We start from the raw sequence: 9,490 nt of genomic DNA, 5'->3' as shown, positions 1-9,490 counted from the left end.
ACAAGGTTGTTAACAACAATCAAACATGGTTTTGGATTTTCTTTCTTTTTTAACTTTTATGTCGCTTGACTTCAAATTTTGCATAGAAAATTAATACAACCAGAGACATAAAATAATTGTATCATATATCTCTGATACAACGTATTAATACCTTTTGAGTAGTGTGACCATATTTGGAAAATTAAAAAATGTAAAGTACTCAAGTCAATATCTTCATCAATATACAGTCAAACCTGCTTGTGAGACCACCTGTATTAAGCAAAAACCTGTGTTAAAAGACCACCAATTTTAGACACCTCTGTAGTACATTCGATATAAATTGAATCTCTATTTAAGACCACCTGTCTTATGAGACCACGTTTTTGCTCTCCTTTAAGGGGTTTCTTTAAACAGGTTTGACTGTATTATAATAGTATATATATTGTACAAAGCTTGACAATGAATTCTTGACGACAAAAATCTGAGTAACACTAGTCATACTGTATTGCAACACTAAACAATTAGATGTTGAGACGCCCTATACACTCTTCGTTATATTGGTATATTTAAGGATAATAAAATTATATGACACAACATACAGAAACACAGGCTTTAACGGGTCACAATAATGTTAGGATATATTGATTGACCCGTTTTCCAATTATTTACATGTCAATATTTGAACAGTTTTCCACTCAATAATTGTAGCAATATTCAGTACACTTCCTGATAATAAATCCTCTAAAGGAATATTGTTCTAAAAACACGAGAGGTTTTATAGCATTGTAAGATGTTTATAACCTTATTCTTGTGTCTATATCGTTATTTAATACTTTATAGCAGTACGGGGTAGGCATTTACAACGCCATATTTCCTAAGATCAAAGCAGATCATTTAGATGTTTTATTCAACGGCAATTTCACTTGAATGAAAAAGTCTTTTTGTGTGAATGAGTCTTTTCAAATTGTGAAATATTTTGCAGATTATCATTAATAATGTATTCTATGTCGACAATTTGAATTGAATTTTGATACATATTTAGTAAGTATAAAACCATTCAGGTGAATGGAAATCGTACTTCTAATATCCTTCATTGACATCTAAGTATAGTCTTTCATATATTTTGCCGTCAATTTGAAGGTTGTTTTTCTAACTTTGTATATCAGTAAAATGCTAATCTTTACCTCAAAAAGATAACAAATCGCTTAGTGCGTCTAAAAAATCGATTAAGACAATTATATTGTCTCCAATGTTGCTAACATGTGTACCACGTCATACAGTTGTGGTCTGTTAGTTGTATGCTTTATTACTTTGCTAACTTACAAGTTTGGTAGACGTCCATTTGGTAAAAGAGGTAAAATCGAGTTTGTTTTTTCCGAATGTCAACTTTTAAACAATTCAAAATAATCGACCATGTCCAGAGACTTTAACCAACCTTAAAAGTTTTAAATTGGCTGACTCTTGAAAAATATTCCTTTGTTTTCCAATATTTTCTTTACTTTTATTAAATGCAATTCGGTTTTTTCCATTTCTAGTCACTCCCATTAAATACCTCGATACACCTATAAATCACCTATTTCAAACACTGACAAGAAGACAAAAAAGCAGGATAATTTAGCACATTTCCTCCCAAATATAATATTACTGACATCTTTAATATGATCCTATGCGCACACCAGTGAGATTCTGCTGTTTCATCAGATAGTTTGTTCATTCGGTTTCAGTGGATGATTTTATGATTGAAAAAGAGCTTTTTTATTGTTATAAATTTGTATGATATCTATAAAACGAAATCTCTTAAAAGGTAAACTGTTTATATATTTATTTTTTCACTCCAGCTTAAATGTTAACAAGAAGATAAACAAATAGTGTATCCTTTCTGATTTTCAGATAAAGCGGTTGAAAATATATTTTAACATGAATTTGACAATAAAACAAAATTCCCCTAAGATCAAATCTGCGACTTAAAAAAAATGTAACAAGCCAAAAAGCAATATATATTACAACCTTATCAAAGTAAGTCAGCGAACAGCAGTATTGATGTTCTAAAGTAAAAAATAGAGAATTAAACCGAGTTTATGAACCAATAAGTCTATCACCCATACCCAAAGTCAACTTGATACTTAATTTGCTTTTGTCACTGCTATTCGATCAGAAATCGAGTAAATGAATAGATTTAAAACATGCAAACTTTCTGTGGTGTTTTATGTTGCATGAAGATACAAAAGGCAGGAAATTAAACAATATTTTCTTCAATAAGAAAAAAACTTGCAAACAGAAATGAATTTCACTTCTCGACTTTTCTTTGTTACTCTAAACATAACAGAAATGTGAACATAGACTGAACTGTAATGTTAGAACATATAATAGATTTTACTAAATATTAAAAAGGATGCTTTTGATCAAACTGAAAATGTAGTTATATCCTATCCAATATCTTGAATGGTCACAATTCTTCATATTATGATGCATGCATGTATGCATGTTTGCAAGGCCTCGCTTTTTTCATGCAGTTTTTGTTAAAAAGATAGGAAAGTTGGTGAAAACATAAATTATGTACAACGACAACGTAACGATTCCTCGCACCAACTTTTACATAAAATCCATGAAATGTATACAATCTATACGAAACCCTTCATACTCGCTCTCAATCATAAAATTACGTCTGTTATGATGTCACAACCAAAGTCCTTTTCTGACCATTGACCAGTTACTATATACGAAAATATGTATATAACACTGGTATATACGAAATAAAACTATGATATCGTAATAGTAACTGGTCAATGGTCAGAAAAGGACTTTGGTTGTGACATCATGGCATGTGTGGTTTAAAAGAAAAAAGGTATTCGACAACAAAATGAGGAAAGTTTTGTGAAATGTTTTGTCTCATCTGCTTCGTGTTGATTTACAACTTTTACTGATGAATATGTTATCTTCTAAATATAGTTTAAAGCGTCGTCGTATAAATGCAATAGCATGTAAAGATTGATGTTTGTACTCTATACAATTCAGGATATATAGCTTAGTTTTTTTTTGGCTCTCCAACAGCTTTTACTTTGTGAGTCCTTGATGAAAATCGGCGCTGCGATCACTGCACATATAAATTCTTTTGTTCCACAACCATTTGTAAACTTTATGATGTAACTATATGAGGAGGCGTTACATGTTTTAATTAACTTTGAAGTTTGATGTCAAGTCTTTTCCATATAGTTTTCTTTTTATATATCAATTTCTATGGTAAATTACACACATCAGAAAGAGATATTGTAACATGTATCGCTGTTATAGAAAATCATGTCTAAATATATATGTTAATTTTACGCCTTGACTTTTCTTTTTCATACTGAATTAAACAGCAATATGTAAGACACGTTATTTTGTATTTGAAGTATTAACCATATTCATTCTATGTGTTATTTTAAGACACAGTCATTATTATGTTCTTATATGAATCAATCGTCCTCCTAAAATGGGAAACAAGTTCCGATATCTTAAGGTTCTTTAATATCTGGCATGACATCTGACGTTCATATTTTTATATCATATCCTAGTATGTACTTTTTTAAAAGTTTTTATCTATCCTACATTGGATGGATTTTCCATGTTTTAATATCTTGTAGAACATGTTCTTTGATTTTGAGATTTTTTTAGAACGTTGGAGTCCAGGGGCGGATTTAGGGGGGGGGGGGCAGGGGGCCCGGGCCCCCTTTTTTGGGAAAAAATTTGGTTGCTTATATAGGGAATCATTGAAGCGTGACTGGAGCGGGCCCCCTCTTAGGTCAGTCAGTGGGCCCCCACTTATGAAAATTTCTGGATCCGCCACTGGAGTCTTTTACATTTGTTTTGGTTTCAGACTTGTCATGGAAATAGGCTGCTGGAGAAAAGTGGCTGCTAACTTGATTAGCTGCTAAATGTGGCTGCTAAATATGATCCTATGCGCACACCAGTGAGATTCTGCTGTTTCATCAGATAGTTTGTTCATTCGGTTTCAGTGGATGATTTTATGATTGAAAAAGAGCTTTTTTATTGTTATAAATTTGTATGATATCTATAAAACGAAATCTCTTAAAAGGTAAACTGTTTATATATTTATTTTTTCACTCCAGCTTAAATGTTAACAAGAAGATAAACAAATAGTGTATCCTTTCTGATTTTCAGATAAAGCGGTTGAAAATATATTTTAACATGAATTTGACAATAAAACAAAATTCCCCTAAGATCAAATCTGCGACTTAAAAAAAATGTAACAAGCCAAAAAGCAATATATATTACAACCTTATCAAAGTAAGTCAGCGAACAGCAGTATTGATGTTCTAAAGTAAAAAATAGAGAATTAAACCGAGTTTATGAACCAATAAGTCTATCACCCATACCCAAAGTCAACTTGATACTTAATTTGCTTTTGTCACTGCTATTCGATCAGAAATCGAGTAAATGAATAGATTTAAAACATGCAAACTTTCTGTGGTGTTTTATGTTGCATGAAGATACAAAAGGCAGGAAATTAAACAATATTTTCTTCAATAAGAAAAAAACTTGCAAACAGAAATGAATTTCACTTCTCGACTTTTCTTTGTTACTCTAAACATAACAGAAATGTGAACATAGACTGAACTGTAATGTTAGAACATATAATAGATTTTACTAAATATTAAAAAGGATGCTTTTGATCAAACTGAAAATGTAGTTATATCCTATCCAATATCTTGAATGGTCACAATTCTTCATATTATGATGCATGCATGTATGCATGTTTGCAAGGCCTCGCTTTTTTCATGCAGTTTTTGTTAAAAAGATAGGAAAGTTGGTGAAAACATAAATTATGTACAACGACAACGTAACGATTCCTCGCACCAACTTTTACATAAAATCCATGAAATGTATACAATCTATACGAAACCCTTCATACTCGCTCTCAATCATAAAATTACGTCTGTTATGATGTCACAACCAAAGTCCTTTTCTGACCATTGACCAGTTACTATATACGAAAATATGTATATAACACTGGTATATACGAAATAAAACTATGATATCGTAATAGTAACTGGTCAATGGTCAGAAAAGGACTTTGGTTGTGACATCATGGCATGTGTGGTTTAAAAGAAAAAAGGTATTCGACAACAAAATGAGGAAAGTTTTGTGAAATGTTTTGTCTCATCTGCTTCGTGTTGATTTACAACTTTTACTGATGAATATGTTATCTTCTAAATATAGTTTAAAGCGTCGTCGTATAAATGCAATAGCATGTAAAGATTGATGTTTGTACTCTATACAATTCAGGATATATAGCTTAGTTTTTTTTTGGCTCTCCAACAGCTTTTACTTTGTGAGTCCTTGATGAAAATCGGCGCTGCGATCACTGCACATATAAATTCTTTTGTTCCACAACCATTTGTAAACTTTATGATGTAACTATATGAGGAGGCGTTACATGTTTTAATTAACTTTGAAGTTTGATGTCAAGTCTTTTCCATATAGTTTTCTTTTTATATATCAATTTCTATGGTAAATTACACACATCAGAAAGAGATATTGTAACATGTATCGCTGTTATAGAAAATCATGTCTAAATATATATGTTAATTTTACGCCTTGACTTTTCTTTTTCATACTGAATTAAACAGCAATATGTAAGACACGTTATTTTGTATTTGAAGTATTAACCATATTCATTCTATGTGTTATTTTAAGACACAGTCATTATTATGTTCTTATATGAATCAATCGTCCTCCTAAAATGGGAAACAAGTTCCGATATCTTAAGGTTCTTTAATATCTGGCATGACATCTGACGTTCATATTTTTATATCATATCCTAGTATGTACTTTTTTAAAAGTTTTTATCTATCCTACATTGGATGGATTTTCCATGTTTTAATATCTTGTAGAACATGTTCTTTGATTTTGAGATTTTTTTAGAACGTTGGAGTCCAGGGGCGGATTTAGGGGGGGGCAGGGGGCCCGGGCCCCCTTTTTTGGGAAAAAATTTGGTTGCTTATATAGGGAATCATTGAAGCGTGACTGGAGCGGGCCCCCTCTTAGGTCAGTCAGTGGGCCCCCACTTATGAAAATTTCTGGATCCGCCACTGGAGTCTTTTACATTTGTTTTGGTTTCAGACTTGTCATGGAAATAGGCTGCTGGAGAAAAGTGGCTGCTAACTTGATTAGCTGCTAAATGTGGCTGCCAGCTTGAGTCTGGTTTCTTTGTTTCATATCCTAGCTCGTAGCTATTAATCTTTACTCTATCCTATCATATATTTAGTGGATGGATTTCTGGATTTCTGGATGTCTAAATGTCTTGTGTTGAACTTGTGAAACATGTACCTCCAATATCTTAGTGTCAGCTTTTCTAATTATTTCCTGATAGACGGCAACAAAATGTTACATCAACACTTCAGATGGCTTAGGAACGCACTTAAATGTCAACTGTCATATTTTAGAGTGATTTCAGTCGTCTTTTGTATGCATGTTTACATAGTTTGGTATGTTATATTGGTTTTTTTTTATGTTATTGATCGTCATACTTAGCTTCGTGCTTACGTGACCTTCTAAGTGTCCATCGTCCTGAATATGCATGAAATATTTGCCACTGGACGTTAAACAACCAACAATCAATCAGAGTGTTCATAACACTTAATAAAAAAGATGTTGTAAGTGTTAATTAAAAAGGACTCATTATGTTCATCTCTTAGATATGCGTTCATAGTCAAAATTGTATAAATGTCTTTAGGAAGCTTAGACATGTTATCTAAACCTTTTGGTTGAGAGCTGCAATTGGTCTTACTCAATAAGTAACCAAGTAATTGTATCTGCGTACTTTATTCAAGAAGAAAATACTGCAATATTTAACACCGTTTCAAATGTATCTTAAAATAAATCTTAATTTCACGTTTCGATTTTCTTGTGTGCTGAATTAAATGAAAATATGCAGACGTGTTATGTAATTTATCACAGTTGAAACGTTTGTCAAATAAGAATATATCAAATTCCATACACTAACTATTTATAAAGTATTTTTTGTGTGTGAATAGTATCAAATTAAAATGCATAGCTGCATACTTTTGCTGCAAGAATAAACTTAGTTAATGTTTTTATAATGTATCCATTTGAATTTAAGTAACAGCTGCAAGTTGCATGCTTTTCTGTGAAAACATTCCAGTTACCGAAGACAATCGAAATGAGCCGTTTCATATCATCTGCATAATTATGATAAGCTAGCAGTAAAGGGAATAAGACCAGAATGTTTTTACACGTAACTTGTATAACAAATTTCAAATGTTAACGTAAAGTATTGAAACCGGCAGTATAGTATATCATGAAACGAAGATGTATATACTTGAATATATAATGAAAGTTTTAAGACCCCTAAAGATTTCACAGATGCATCTAAAATAGTCTATTGGACAATAAAACAACAATGTAATTGATGTGTATCATCTCCTTCCATACCAATAGCAATCTACGTGTTGGTGTTATTACCCTTACACATTACGCATTTTTGTTAAGGGGCCAGTTTCAGCACGCCTCCGGGTGCAGGATTTTTCTCGCTGTGTTGAAGACCCATTGGTGGTCTTCGGTTGTTTTCTGCTCTTTTGGTCGGTTTATTGTCTCTTTGACACATCCCCCAGTTTCATTGTCAATCAAAGTCTTTGCTATATAGTCAGTATAGTGACTAAACTTCACTATCCTGTTGTGGGCTGTAATTTTGTTTTTCTACGTTTTTTATGTTTTCAATTAATCACGTCGTTCATTAGATTAGGACTAACGCTGTGTGTGTCTGCGTCAATAGTTCTTGTGTCTTATTGGTCCACTGAAATACTATGGGTTTGCTTATTGTTGAAGACCGTCCGGCAACCTATAGCTGTTAACTTTTATGTTATTTTGTATCTTGTGAAAAGTTGTCTGATTGACAATTATACCACATCTTCTTATTTTTATATCAGAATGTGTTTTACCAACACGGTCTTTGCTTGTTGTATTCGCCTCTTCTTGTATGTTATATGGTGTCAAGAATGAAAGTATTATAAAAAAAATTATGATCTTTAGTGTATGTTATATCGAAAGTGCTGACCGAAGATACATTCGAATGAACAGAAAAAAAGATGCATTTAGCCATAACATTGATATCCTATGCAAGTCAACGAATGTACTAGAAGTATATCATAACCACTGCAAAAATGCCCTGACGTAATAAAAGATAGAAAATATTTATTCCAACATAGGAACAGATATTATATAGCATCGTTTATATATAAATGAGACATTTTTAGAAGATCTTCCGTTAGAAGGAACAAATATACGTTGAAACATGTATATATAGTAGGTTAAAATTCATAACTGTGTTTTGGTTTCCAATGTCTTTGCTCACTAAGATCCAAGTTCGACAATCAAAGGGTACACAATGTGTACTATATATAAATCAGCCGAAATATTCGCTGTCGATTTTCCTGTCAATGAGAATAATATTGGAGCGTCTTGGTCCTGATAGAAAACAAAATTCGTTAGTACACTTTCATTCACCATATTTAAAAATAGACTGTACTGTCAAATTAATTTAAATTTATATTCATTTTTATAACTCTTCTGTGGTGGTATATTACTATCACGTTTGTGTTAAATACTTATAATTGAAATCCAAACAATATCAGTTAGTTCATAAGCAATTAAAATAATTATGTTATTTTTATTTCTCCCTGTGAATAATTTAATTCAATTTTTAAATAATAAATGAACTCGATAATGAGGGTATAATCGTTGGTGCGCTGAAGTTCAAAATAACCTTAGGTACAAAGGAAACGAATTCTTTGAATGATATAATTTTTTTGGATGGTCTGAAGCGATTATTTTCGAACTTTGACTAACTCAACTTTAAATTCGGTAAAAGAAATCGCAAGTCGTCGTGACTTCACACAATATAACTAGTAACTCGTTGATTCAAAGTTGTACAGATTTTGCATGGTCTCAATGACATGTCAAATAAGAGATTGTACTTAGAAAGGAAAGGGAAATAATAGACACAAGAAAGAGGAAAAGCGCTTAAAGAACACAAGATTGCCTGAGCAACCGTGATGAATTAAGTCCTAGCAAAAAAACTTGGGTCAATTAAGATGTTCCGGACGGGTTAGCATGTCCTGCTTCATCAGAGGCGCCCGGTGAACTTTAAACAAGTATATTGAACTATGAGTCGTTGACGGTACTTATCTCTATAAATATAAAACACACCAAAAATATACACAAACGAAGAAACAAATCCTATTGTTATTAGTTACAAAATATAATATCATTGTCAATGAGACAAGTGTCTAACAAAAATAATTACATTGATGTAATTAAGTACAGAACAGGTCATCTTATGGCCTTCAACAATGTTCAAACCCCATGTAAAAAAAACTTAAAATGAACCAGTGTAAAACATTTCAAAGGAAACAAAATGGCGTTGTCTGATTCATGCTTCAAACAATGTTAAACTAAAAAAAACAGTATGGCAGACAGGAACCAACGACAA

This window comes from Mytilus edulis, chromosome 2 (genome assembly GCF_963676685.1).
Source record: "Mytilus edulis chromosome 2, xbMytEdul2.2, whole genome shotgun sequence".
NCBI classification, from domain to species: domain Eukaryota; kingdom Metazoa; phylum Mollusca; class Bivalvia; order Mytilida; family Mytilidae; genus Mytilus; species Mytilus edulis.
Note: the sequence above shows the minus strand (reverse complement) of the source record.